We start from the raw sequence: 14,877 nt of genomic DNA, 5'->3' as shown, positions 1-14,877 counted from the left end.
AGTTTTAATGTGGTTTTGTTAAACATACTGTACCCAATTTGCAGTGGTTTCAAACCTAAACTATAGAAAATGTTCAGTATCAAAAACGTTGATTCATGCTATGAACGACACGAACGCAGCCCACATTGTCCTCTTCTGCTCTTTTTCGGTCTGCAATCCCGCTTCTCTGTACACTTCCGAAACCCGATATTAACCATCCAGGCAGCTCCTGCATATGCTCGCTGCTATCTCGCAAGGAGAGCCGGAGAGTTGGAGTAATTCAAACATTCTTCAAACTGCAATTTATTTTCCCCGAGTTGTAATTATGGTCTATTAAAATGCAAATGATGTCAATGGCAGAGCAGCGCTAATCACTCAATGTCTGTTTATGGGCAGTACAGCCACATTAGAGAGAGAGAGAGAGAGACTCACACAGTGGAGACTGAGATGAACACAGATCCTCTATCTGTGAAGGATCCAATAAATTAGACCCCTTTCTCGATGGAGAGTTTGCATTTTCTCAAGGGATGTAAAGATTACCACGTAATAATGTTCAAGTTGTATAAAGTTTATGTTAGCAGACTTGTGCCAGCTGTATCTGCAGCAATCTGTAACAATTTGATATGACCAACATACACCTTCTGTGGGCAGTTTCAAACACACTTTTACTTCTAGACAGAGAGGACTACTTTTGATACTGCCCAACTACATACTATTATTGGATATTGACATATCCTAATATATCTATGTATGCAATTTATAGTTATTTTTTCATGATATTGATTCAGGATACTTTTTATAACTACCTGTTAAAACTGAACTGTCTAATAACTAACAGATGTTTAATACCTTCACAACAATATCCATAGTTTAAGTTAATTAGTTTTTTTTTTGTGTGCCAAACATTTGGTCCATCTTACATAAGAAGACAAGATGCCGCTTTTTATCAAACATATAAACCATATACTAACTTTTAGAATATTATGTGTACTTCTGTATACTTTAAAATAACATATTTATGTGAGAAATGTCAAATAAATAGATAAAATAAAATAAATAAAAATGTACACAGAATAACAGAAGAAAGAAAACAGAAATACTACAAGCCTGAAGTTTACCCTGATAAAGTTTATCTCCCTCTCCAGACACACGTCTTTTGACTGTGATCAAATAATTTGTTTATCCCCAAAAAAACACTCTGTGGTCAGCTCGCTTCCTTCCATATCAAGTAGCCAATTCCATAACTGAGCTTCACATATGTTTTAATGAACCTAACATGGTTCCCTTGACAGCTAAAGCCACTTTTGGTGTATATTATAATAGCCATAATATCCAATAGTCCATGAGAAAAGCTTGAGATATTAATGTTTTGTATATCATATTAATACACACTAATTTACTGCAACATATTACCAAATAAATTAATGTAAATTAATGTTCTCTGACTATAATTGGATAATCTAAAATAACATTTAGCATTCAACAGCACTTTGCATAGCTAATCATCTATTTAAGACAGAAAGTAGACAGAAATATTGCTCACCAATTAAAACGATAATGCAATTGCTGCCTCGGAGTACTGATACCTTTTAAAAAAAAAAAAAAAAAATCTATATACAGAGTTTCAGATCAGATATAAATATGTACATTTTTAATTAATTTTAATTTAATCTTTTTAAAATTGTGATCCATTCTCCAACTCTTCATGATAAAGCACAGTATGGAGTAATCGGTGATGTACAGATTTGGGTGGAGGTCCACGGTTAAACATATGAGGCTGCTAATTATCCATATTTCAGTATTTTATTCATGAGTGCATAGCCACGGGTAGAATATGTTCATGCATGTTAAACCACACATGGTTTCCTGTTGTGGGTCATGTGAGTGAAAGCCACACAAGAGCTACACATAATGAATGCGATGAGCATGAATCATATCTGCGTTGCAAGCAACCTATTTCATGTTCTTCTCTGTGCCGTGCGTAATTTCGGCATGCTACTATTTTTTCCCCCCCCTGTAGTCGATGTTTACACATGTGTGTGTTCTGTGGTCCCATCACTTTTGCTATGCATTACATGGAGCCTAGTGGGGATTAAAGCTTATCTATAGTAGTGTTAACCATATGCCGTGACAACAACCTCATGTCCCCCCCTTATCGCAGGGTTAGCTGCTGACAAGACATGGTGTCATTAATAATCAAAAACCTCTGAACTGGATGCAGCCCAACAATGCAGAACTTCCACTGTAATTATATAAAAAAATCCTGAGCTACATGGAAAATGCAAAAATGTTGCTAATGTTAAGTAAAATTGGGTTTATATTTTAATATTAGTTCAGAAAAAAAAGGCATTAATTTGACACTTGAGATATGGCGGGGGCATGTTTTGACACATACAGTCTGATAGGGGATGCTGAACCCTCTGCAGGAATAAGCGCGGTGAGATAACGCTGCATGCATATGAGGCAAACAAACCTGTACACTTGTACAAACTGAGAACAGGCCTGGCCGCAATAGTGGAGTGCTTTTGTAATCACTGGTGAGAGGATTTGTGAGAATATAAATAGCACTTTCATTAGATCAATACTGTCATCCCTCCTCCGTCGGCTCACATTAAGAGCACAAGCTGGGTAATAATGGAGGACTGGTTGGACACACTCTGTAGCATTCTGTTTGATCATACGGGGTGGTGTCCCCTAGGGCGCAGTCTCCGGCCCGCTGATAAATTCATCTTTCTTACCGTCCCCCTGGGAGCGTGCCAATGAGTGAGGGACATTGACTTTTCATTAAGGAGATCACTGCATTGGAAATTGAATTTATTTTGGGCTTAAGAACGTAACAGAGCTGTTTGCGAAGTCAGCCGAAGGCCACAGAAGAAACGCCGATACACCGAAAGCTGATGGAATGTTTTGGTTGACTAATATCGCTCCCCCCGTTCCCTCTGGTGAAATACATGCAGGTGTCAACAAATAACATGCAAAGTTGAGGACTCTCTTATTATTATTAGATAGAGTGTGCTATAGTGGTTCTTTAAGCCTAGTTACATAGAAGATGTATTAAAATTGTCATCACACCCATAGTCTATGCTGTGTCATAGCAGTGTATTGCATTTGGCAGCTGTTGGAAGCAAAAACATACACACTATTTTAACCTGTTTGTGACAAGACAATATTAAGTATGATAAGGAAAAAAGCCACAACATTTATTCTGATTGGTCAAACATATTGCATTTGGTACAGACATACTTTTGGCAAGTATGTAAGAGTGCAACTTTGACATTTTTAGATTACATGAAAAATCACACTTGTATTAATAGTCAGTCAGGATTTTTGAAAAAAAGAGGAAAAACGCTAACATTGTGTTAATTAAACGTTTTCCATATGAATATTTTTTTTACCCAGCAAATGTGTGCATATATTTGATATTCAACTTGTACTGAGTTCATAGATACCAAATACTTGTAGTTTCTGAGATACTGCTATTTTCTAATCATACTATATTTAGTATTTGGGCACACTGTTTTTTCCTAAAATATAACAGAGTCTATTGCAAAAACTATAGTCCCATATGCCCAAAGACTAGATACAGTATGATAAGAGAAACTCACTTTTCAGTGAAATCAGTGAAAAATTATTCATGTTTGTGCTTTGGCAAGCACAGAGAACACTTCCACCAAGGGAAATTAAAACATATTTATTTTTCATCATTTCACCTATGAATATTCTCCTAACTGTGGGTGTTTTCTGACTCATGATACCATTTTTAAAAACAGTTGTGTCATTTAACAATAAAACCAAAATGGGTTTAGCTAGAGGAATACATAAACTTAATAGGCTCATTACATTTATACAGTATATTATTGCACTCTTAAAGTTTCATCGCAGGGGATTCAGTGTTATTTATAGACTGCCTTTTACCACCCAGGATCACGAAGGTTCAGCAAAATATCAAGGGTCACTCTCCGGCACTGTACCTTCCACCTATGCAAAGCTTCTACAATTGCTGTAAATTCCATCAAGGTGAACTAAAGTGTTTACCCCATTAATTTATTTCAGCTAAAGCCAGAGCGCTGACCCATAAAATGAGCTAAGATAATACTGACCTTAACATGGTCTTCTGCACATTGAGGTAATTGCTAAGGCTCCAGATCAATCAATATTGACTTGCCGGTTTTTTTTTTTTCTCCCCTTCCCCACCCACTATAGCTTGAGCTGAATGTGTAAAATTGGCTTTAGATGGATGGAGAACATATCCCTGATAGTTTAACCTTTATCTAGCTAACATGTTCACTTATCTGTACAATTATAGATTTTGCCAGTCAAGCTGTTTCACAGAAAATCTGTTGAGTGTTAAAAGACTGGAGAGCACAGCTATAGGCTAATTGTGGACTGTGTTTAAGTTTAACTCTGTAGAAGAATTTAAATGCATATAATAAGACCCCTTACTGTAGAAAAGTTGTGTCCACACATACGCATTGCAGTCATACGCGGACTCGTATCTTTCGGCAAACATCACACCAGAAAAAGCTGATACTGAGCAATAACAGTTCAACAATAAATTACTGTGAAAACAAGTAAAGCAGACACACACACACAAACACACACCTTAACATCACAATCGCTGTGTACTCCAAGGCATTTGATTTCTCTTTAATTTTTCAAGGCAGGGGCACGGACTTAGCAGGCATTTCCATCTTGACTTGATAAATATCACAATCTTCTTTTCCCTGCCACACTGAAGTAATTTATTTTCTATCTCTCCGAGCTATATTTTCCAGTTAATATTTCTTTTTTTTTTCTCATACAACCTGACAAAGGATGCCACAAGGGATGATAAGAAGTCTGAAACCTTTGCACCCTCGCTCTAGATACAGGATTTACCTTGAGAATTTTCTGAAGAAATAAGACTTCTAAATTAAGGGAGACACTTAAAACATCTATGTTTTCTTTTTGAGCTATTCACCGTCTTCTTCTAATAGCTAACTCTGAGACATTAATGATTCGTGTTTAGTTTTGATGTGCATTTAAATCAAGTTCATAGATGACTTCAGCTAACCACAGGGTTGCAACCTGCATTGAGCGTCTGATGAAAACAACAAAACAACACATGCTACAAATGTGTTTTCCCTCAGGTAAAGCTCACAAAGACTGGCTGACTAGAGTCGCTATTTATAGAGTTTTCAAAACAAGCAAATCCTGATTGTGTCACTCAAACCTCTTTTTCATAACCAGCAGCTAAACATTCATCATTCATATGCTACAAATGTGCTCTGTTTTGACTCAGGATTATGAGCAGCGAATTCAAAGTATTAACGCTATTGCATGGAAACTGTGATCTTGGTGATTTGCAAAGCAGGCTTGTGTTCTTTTGCAGCAGAACCAAATTACATGTTCCTTGAGTGATGGGTAGCGGTGTCCTTCTGGCTATTCAACTCGCCCTTAATTTGAATTTGATAAGATTTCTTTTTGAGACATTGTTAGGCTAATGTAAATTTGGAGGGGAGGACGCGAGCCTACCACTGGCTTAACTTTGATGAGGTGTTAATATCTAATATCAAAAGCAGATAAAACCCTTATTAGCCCCAGTGGTCTTCTTGCTAGAGTGGGAACTTATTACACAGAGGAGATGAGACGAAAGCAGATGAAGTAATAAGACGGCCGGGGGCTTTGTTACATGTCCTTAAGCTTTCTGACGGGGTCAACTTAATTTTGTGACTTAAATGCTGAGGGTTTACGAATGCAGACAAGCTGACATTGTTTGAGAGATCTAATTCAGACTCTCATATTTCATAGACTGCAACATCTGGGGGATTACAGTGTCTCGAGCCAGAGGCAGTTTGATAATCGGTTGTCATTTTAGGAGTTGCGTGCCCTTCCCAGCTTTGGCGGTTTCTAAAGGTCTTTGGTTCAATCAAATGTTTGTGAGATTAGTTGGCTGCACTCCTTTCAAGAACTATTTCCATGTGGGTTGGGTTTTTAAATGTTTGCCTTTAGGCTTTCATGGTAAAACACTCCGAAAATATGCTGGGATACTGATCATTTTGGACTGTGAAAGTTATTCTGAGAAAATTGTAGACATGCTTTGGTGCCATTTAATGGTCAACGAGGGATAATACGCATTGTAAACTCAAACCAGTTGTGAAATGCAATAGTTTGTAACAAAGAGGATGATTGGGGCTGGATCTGAACTGAGGATTGCAGTGAATTTGTAACAAGACTTAAAGAGTCTACTGGTGTGAATGTCTTAAATTTTGCATGTATTTTGTCATAAACAAAATAAAATATGTGACTTGATGATGGCACTAGATGAAAAAGGAATCACCAAATTTATTACAGATAATCCTACGAAATTAGTGGGTTGTTTTTACCAAATATGGCAATCTATCCAATATATTTTGCTAAATACTACAAATGTGAACCTCATAGTGGCACTAGATATCACCAAAGTCATTAGGATTCATAGTCTTGGAAACCTGAAAGTCTTTGGCAGACTTTGTTTTGGATGTGACTTTGTTTTGGCAGTGTATTTGTTGCTATTACAGTGCATTAGAAAAGAGGATGTGGTTAGTAGTTCAACCTCTTTAAATATAAATGCAGCTTTACAAACACTGCTGACTTTTAAGGGCACTGTAAACTACCTTCCTAGACCTCTCCAGAAAGCACAAAGTAAGCACACTGTTTGCACGCCACCAATCAATGCTTTGGACCAAGAGGAATGAGCTTTTGACTCAGTGACTGAGGGACGGCATCAATACAAAGCGTTCACCCTAAACAAGTCGGAAAACACCTTGGGTTCCAGCACTATGTCCCATTGATTTCTGTTCAGCTCAACGCGGATTCTGCAGCATTTAGACATTTAATTCCCTTTCAAGCAAAGTCATTACACAGCCGGGCATTTAATTAAGCAATCACAGCGGTGCAATCTGAATGATTCAGTGCCTAAATGAGGGCCAAGTTGGCAGTGTCTAAATGTGGGCCAAGTTGGCATTATTGTGCCTTTACAGCTCCTAATGAAGCTTCTTCTAAAATTTAAAGGGGACATATCATGCTCATTTCCAGGTTCATACTTTTGAATTTTGGGTTTCTACTAGAACACGTTTACATTCTTTAATGTTAAAAAAACAGATTATTTTTTCTCATTCTGTCTGTCTGAATATACCTGATATCTAATATTCACCCTCTGTGTGAAACACACCGTTTTAGCGCCTGTGCCTTTAAGCCCCCCTCCCGAAAAAGCCCAGTCTGCTCTGATTGGCTTGCGAGAAAAAAAATATGGTGTACCTTTGCAAAGGTAGTTCTGAACCCACGGGCGGTATGTCAACGTATTCTCATGCAATGGTTCATATGATATCTTCAGACTATTTATTCCTCATTTTCCGTGAAAATTCACAAATGCACACTCAATAAATCCACATAGTTACAGTGCTAATTAAGTGTGTTAAAGGATTTTTTGAGATGGAAGGAGCCAGGTATTCACGGCTGACCTATTTCCTCCACAAAAAGAAACATCATTCTAGGGGCATGGGCACAGATGTGTCTGAGGATGTACTGGGGAGGTGTTCTCACCTCTCCACGCCTCTGTGAACAGGGCGACACTTTATTATGTCTGGATGTGGCCTCTGTGTGCTTGGTTTGCCTTTCCCCAAATGAGCTCAGCTGTCGTGACATTGAAATTCACAAAGTGTTCATAGTTGGTCGGTCAGCACTGCTCGTTGTGGAATGAATAACTGCGAATACAGTACTTTGATATGTTTTAATTTTTGCAAATCACTCAAATCAAGACTTTTCTTCAAGTTGCTGATTGCCTCGCCGTGCTGTATCAGCATTGTTTATCTGAAAATAATTACCCAGAAAAATAGGAATACAATATTTTGCACTGCATGATTTATTCATTAAACAATGCTATCAAAAAATGGCACAAAAAAAACTCCTGGAGCCGATAGAAAATAGACAATTAAATTCATGTCCCATTGAAGCAGCGTGGACAAACAATGTGAATGAGTTTATGGTCTCAAATTACAAATTGCTTACAAATTTAAGTCTCTGGTAAACGGAGAATTAATTTCATGGCAGGTTTGCCACTGACGCTGCAAAAACCTTATTCATCGCAGATGCTGTGTGGTGGTCCGTGTGATTCTGTTCTTCTTCTCTATGTAGTGGGCAGGTGTGCGGGTGGCACTACCACCTGCAACTGCACCTGTGTAGTTCGTGTCACAGTATGTTGTTCTCTTGAAGCCATTTGTTCCCAGTGTGCTCTCTACAACTACTCCAAACATAAATTGATTAGATTTTTTCCCTTCACAGTTCCTTCACAAGATCAAAATAACTTTGATCTGGGATTTACTGGAAATCAAAATGTCTATGGGGACTATAAAAGGGGCTATATGTAATCAGAAATTGCTTGATAATAGTGACAACTGTGGCTGTTAAGTCAACGACAGTCAACATCATGTTGCTCGCGCTTACACTATATAGACGCGAGCGAGCATCGGTCAAAACAGTGAGGCGACACACACGTGACTGAACGTGATTGACAGGCATCATGTTGATTAACGTTAGCAACATTAGCCAGCAAAAAACAACGTTGATCCTCGTTTTCCCTCCCGACGTTGGTCACATTCCTGATTTGCAAGACGGGCGTCACTAGATAACTTTGTTTTTTTTGTACTTCCGTGGAGTTTGTGTTGGAGTCTGAGTTGTGGTGGGGGCTGGCCGTTTGTTGGCGGTAGCAGTTACTGTAGTTGCACACTGTTAGCCCTGTAGCTGAGCTGAAGCGCGCATGACATCACATCTGTTGGATTTTCCTGGATAAAACGATTCACATTATTCCCGTTAAAAGCAGTCTGTAAGCTGATAGAGGAAACCAAGAAAGTCGCGGAAGGTCTCATTCTTTAGGTTAGGTTACAACTTGTTCACCCATTGGCAGTTAAAATCATTAAAAATCATTTATACGTGTAAAAACTTCGGCAAGAAAGTGGATAAGTTTATTTCACAAAACATCAAAATATTCCTTTGACTTTGACAAATCAAGTTTTTCGATGTTTTATGCTGTTTCGTATGGTTTAATTTATTCCACTGTACCCTGTGCCTGTGATTGTGGAATTATTTTTTTATTCCAAATAGACGTCTTGCTTGATAATGACACATGGTGCTTTTGCATTTCTTAAAAACTATATTTTCCCCAAACTTGAACTTTGACATTCTAAACTCCGACTACAGATGTTAATGAAAGTCAAAACTTAATCCAGGCCTGATAAGATGCTCTATTTAACAGGCTCCTTTTAGCGGGGGGCTCGATCAGGTGAAATGAAGAGGAACTGATTGCTTGTGGTGATTGTGCTGATTACATTTTAAATTTAAAACTTTCCCTCGTAGTACATGGTCCTGAACAGTATTGCAGACAATGACATAGCAGGCTTAGTAAATGCCAAGGTGCCTGCAATCTCATACTGTAGACTGGGAGGGAAATACCACACTTTATTTCTGACTTTAGTTGTTGAAGTTACAGAACTGTGGATGTTACAAATGGAAAAACAAACAAAAATCTACTCAGGATCATTCTTTGTGTGTTGGTAGCACTGCGTTTAGTCTACAATTCTATATGTGTAGAGGTATTTTCCTACTCCTTACACATGTAATTAGTAAAATATATAAAATAACACAGAATTATCCCCACCAGATGCAAACAATCCTTTGTATGCTTTGCCGCAGCAGCATTAATCATCAACACATTTTCAAAATTTAAAAAACCATGTTCTTTAGCACGGAGAGTTCAGCGATCCTGACTTCATCTAATTCTGACTGTGGGCAGAATTTACAATGACCGAGATCCGTGTCACAATTTGCCTCCCGAGTCAAAACATTATGGATGCATGTGCTACAGCTGTCATATAAATGACATTTGAAAATATACGATGAAAGGCATTTGCATGAAATACGGCACGGGATAAAGCATTAGCATATTCGGAGGGGGGTATTTGCTATTGTGCCCGTGCCCTCTCTTGGAGCTGACAGATCATGTCATGTACATCCACGTGTAACACCCTACTGTACATGAGCTGCTAACTGCAATTTGAAAAATCCAAATAATTAAAAAAATATGGAAATGTGTTGAGAGCAGAATTTGACCGTGTTTACATGTACACAGTACTTAATGCAGGTCTAGTAGGCATTCAGTCCAATCACTTTAGTAAGCATGAATAACCTTGTGCTAATGCAAGCTCACAAGAGGACTGAGACTAATCTGTGCTATGAAACCAACGTGAAACCCCCTTTAGTGACAAAAATGGGAGACTCGCAAATCATTTTTACAAAATCACATCAAGTTTTCGGAACTTTTACATCCCAGTGGGTTTAATATCATGGCAGAGATATCAATTTCAATCCGGAAAATCACTCTTGATCTTTTTTTTCTTTTTTTTACATCATTTTGCATCTTTTCCAATTCGTTCTCCAAAGATTTGTGTGTTGCTGTGACACCACAGATTAAGGAACTAATGGCAAACTCGCCTTCTTTTTGACTCTGTGCTACAGCTGTGAGAAGTTAACTGTGAGCAGGCATATTTTAATGTCATTCTCGTATCCATTCTGTGGCAACAGAAACAATACCACCTCCTGAGTGTATTCGCTTACGTCCCATGATCAGCTGTTCATCGTTTTTAGCCATATTGTTAGAAAAGAAAATCAATTAAATGTACAGTTTTATGAAAGAAAAATCATCCTTGTTGGGGAGTATACAGCTAACGAAAGGTTGTGTTGGTGCAGCACTGCAGCAGATTATCTCACATGGAAGATATTCAAAGTAAATGGTCATAAAGGCATCTTATGAGCATGCACTGGCTTGAATCCAAACCCTCGCTATCTGGCTTTATCAATTTTCTACCACTACTGGTGTTGTTTAGAGCTGCTCTCCCTGCATAACTCTGGAGAGGAGGGAGAAAAGTACAGTAGTTTGAGGTCAGAACAGAAACATTTCACTGTATCACAACCAGGCTTCCAGTGTTTCTCAAGTCAAAAGAGACAGTGATAGTTCACATGTGTTTTGCAAATTTAGACAAAAAAAAACAGCTCATGGGTGAAACTGAGAAAACTGTGCCAACACTGAGATTTTTAAATGTATATGCAGCCCAGTCGCTCTAAAAGGTGTATGAGTGACATACAGTATGTAATCACAAGTCATTTTGCGTCATCATTTGTACGCCATATAGTCTGTATTAAGTGCAATGTAAACCCATCCATGTAAATATGCTGAAAAGACCGCTTATGGCGAGTAGGGCGGTGGATGGGTCCAACAAGCATAGGACTTTAAACCAGAGAACCGTTGTTCGAGACTGGTGTTTGTGTCCCAAAGTTTTGTTGAGTTATTCTGAAGTTACGTTAGTTATGTTTGTGACGTACTTTCCGTACTTCCATTATATTGTTTCCATACAAAAGGCTAAAATGCGTTCTCATGACTCACAGAATGTCCTTGTAATGTTGTGTTATTTATACACCTTCCCATGAGATTGGGTTGATATGCGTCACTTGAACCAGTCTGCAACACACTGTACTGACACTACCCTGTAGATTGTATTTTATATACACTAAATAATCTTGTTTTGCTGTAACTATAGTTTTATATTTTACACTTTTATACCACAATGTATCACCACATAGCTGGCTTTGTTTACATGGTGATTTACAGACATTTTAAAATGTGTTTCTCACTTTTACTTGTCACCGAAAAAAAAAAGATGTTTGTTCAATAGTTCTTCTGTCAGTGGGTTTTTCGGTTTTGGTTCAGCAGCCGAACAAGAATAATTATCAAAACCCTTTAGGTAAGGTTTAGTTGTGGGAGTCTATAGATGACGCATTACAAATATGGAGATCTATGAATCAGCAATCTAAGACAAGTTCACAGAAAGAAAGTATTTTTTATGATTTTTTTCTAGTTGACTTAAAGTTCTAACTCTTAATACAATAACTACCGTAACACAACATTTTTGTAATAGCTTTAAACGTCAGTCTCAGACATGTGACATCTCTCAGGTCAATTTTATATTAAATAGCATGATCTTGTTGTAGCATGAAAAATATAATGTGCCATGTGTTGTTATACGTGCCCCTTGAGGAGGATTTTGTGAAGTGAAATTGTTATTGTTACCTTATAATGCTGTTTTAATATGAAGAAAAAAAGATCCAATTTGCCACAAAGGTGCTAAACAAGGCAACATAACATTTAGATTGAGATTTAATTGAAGCAGGGCCACATGTGTATATTTGTATGCGTGCGTGTTTTCACGTGAGAGAAAATTGTTCAATGAAAGTGCACATACTGTATATTGGTGCTCAGTATTAGTGGTCCACAGTGTGTGATGTTAGTAAATTAGATGGGAAACTTGGCAAATATACTGAATGCATATAACAACAGAAGAAAATCAGTCATTAGTTTTAACAAGGGTAATATAACAAAACGTTTAATTTGTTATATAGAGTAGGCTACTGAGCATATTTCTGAAGTCGTTTGCTAGTGGAACACCGTACGTGCCTCAGTCAACACATCAAGGGCTGTTAATTTGTTGCAGTTACGACTTGTGTTTTGTCTTACAGTCACTGTAATGCATTTGACAAATGTAAGGGCCTATTCACTGAATGTAACAAACAGAGTGCAAGTCCTACAGTACATATAAATCAGTTTGCAATGAAAGTGTGACGTGATTGATGCATATTAAGAACTCGAGCCAGGGACTGCAACTGCAACCTTACTGTACTGTAGTTTAAATGTATTGTGCAACTTTTCAGGACCGGCGCATGCACTTCTGCCGCTCTAGGTGAAAAAAAATTATGCTGCTGCTGTATTTGCAACGTACCATACCAGCAATAACACACAAAGGCCAGTATGCCATACACATACTGTAGCACAAATAGCAACACTAGTGTGCTCACAGATCCATACACAAAAAAATGCACCAAACAGGTATCATAACTCCCATAATCTGGTTCCAAATTCTTTACAACAGTCATGACCAGATCATATAGCTGTTTTCCAAATAATCCAATTTCAGCTCTTCCAATGAAATAATACCAGTGCAAATCTCTCCTGACCTATACACCACTTTATCATCAACGTCAACACACACATGGGATGTGCACAAGCAGGTTTCATACGCAACTTAAAAAATGACTACAGAGCAATAAAGCTTATTTTTTCACATCCGACATCTTAGCACTAGCACCTGCTGCCTCTTTTGGAGCAACGGCAGTAACGTTAGTTGTGCAAGTGGCGCTAGCGGTCTCTTGGTTTGGTGGTACCGGACTTGAAGGCGCTCCGTCATCTTTGCTAACACTTCCGGGATCAATATATCTTAACAACAAACTACTCTTTCAATAGTCCCCCCTTTTTCTTTTCAGATAATTCTGATAATGATTGTCGTTTGGACATGGCTGCAGTATTTCCTTATCCTTACATTGCATTTATTTAGTTTGTTCTCGAAGACAATCAAACGTGGTGTCAGTAGGCCGGGCTACCAGTGGCTCGTGAGAGCTGGGGGTGGAAGGCGGGAGCAGGTTCAGCGTGATTGACACATCCCTCAGCAATTAATTGTGCTTACAGAACTGCAGTTACTGCTATTGGGTACGCTGTGATTTTGCTCATGAAGAGTTGGCCCACAAAGTGCCGCGCTACTGTAGGAAATAGCCTAGTTCGCCTATATGGACGCACCTGCGCTGGATATATAGTTATTCGTAGTTCTATAATGGCCAATTAGTGATATTGCATATTTGGTTGCATGTGATAAGCAACAGTTGATTTTCACAATTTCTAAAAACAGTTTGCTGTATATCAAAGAAAAACTAGAATTACCACCTCAAGGTTTTATGCTTCCACCAAAGAGTGAAGTTGCAGTTTACATCCATGTCTGCCTAAAATGTCATCACTTCATTATTTTATCCTATTAGACCTTTTTGGGAAATTGTAATGTGTTTTGTGAGGTCACAGTGACCTTGACCGTTGACCACCAAAATATAACCAGTTTATCCTTGAGTGCAAGTGCACTTCTGTGCCAAATTTGAAGAAATTCCCTCAAGGCGTTCCTGAGATATCCCGTTCACGAGAATGGGATGGACGGACGGAAAAACCCCAAAACATAATGCCTTCGGCCACAACTGTCTGTGATGCCATCGGGGAATTCAATATATTCAAAATATCCATCTCCCATCAACCATCTTAACTTACCTGTTCTCATCACCTTCACCAACATTCAAATTAGAGTTACAATATACATTATAAAACCTTAAATCTCTAGATCAATAACCCACAGAGGAAAGAGTACAATATTTAGAGAGGCCTACCTTGAGGTCGAAGGTGTGAAAGTCATGGAACATTCTCTCTCCTGAGACCTGTGACAGAGTAGGGGGTGGGGGGAGGTTGAAACGTCAGTCATGATTAGGCCACAGTGCAATTACAGAGCAGCTTCTCTGACAGTGATTGATCAATGAGGAACTCCCTTAATGAAGACAAGGACTCAGGGGCTCCCAGGAGCAAATTGGCAAAAGTAAGTAGTGGGAATAGTGTCCCAGATTGCTAAGGCACTAAGAGGATCATCCCGTCTGGGGCAGCAGTTTGTACAGGTGCTGGTGTCTGATTCCATACTGTAGGATTAGAAGTCAAACTGAAGTAATACTACGACTATCAAAAGTTACAGAATTATTTTGTCCATCATGGTCATATTTGCCTGTAATATTCCAGCATACTTAATGATTCTGACTAAAAATCGTGTTGACTATTTTTTGGTGGGACAATGGACAGCGATTCCAAGAACATCCTTTTTCCAACATGTGCTAATACATATTTTACATTTAATGTACAGTAGGGCTGTCAAAGTTAGTCACGATAATAGCGTATTAACACAAATTTGTTTTAAC

The 14,877-nt window shown here is 38.3% G+C and overlaps 1 protein-coding gene across 47 annotated transcripts in view; it reads right to left on the bottom strand.

The window, feature by feature from the left end:
- The window catches only part of LOC119481487 (receptor-type tyrosine-protein phosphatase delta-like), a 399,777-nt gene that overhangs the window by 186,293 nt on the left and 198,607 nt on the right, over nucleotides 1-14,877 (bottom strand). For all 47 annotated transcript variants that reach the window (XM_037758448.1, XM_037758464.1, XM_037758458.1 and 44 more), the window contains exon 8: nucleotides 14,305-14,352. The gene's annotated coding sequence lies outside the window, so the exon portion shown is untranslated. The remainder of the gene's footprint in view (nucleotides 1-14,304; nucleotides 14,353-14,877) is intronic.

This window comes from Sebastes umbrosus, chromosome 22 (genome assembly GCF_015220745.1).
Source record: "Sebastes umbrosus isolate fSebUmb1 chromosome 22, fSebUmb1.pri, whole genome shotgun sequence".
Taxonomy (NCBI): Eukaryota; Metazoa; Chordata; class Actinopteri; order Perciformes; family Sebastidae; genus Sebastes; species Sebastes umbrosus.
Note: the sequence above shows the minus strand (reverse complement) of the source record. Positions and strands in the feature narration are given on the sequence as shown.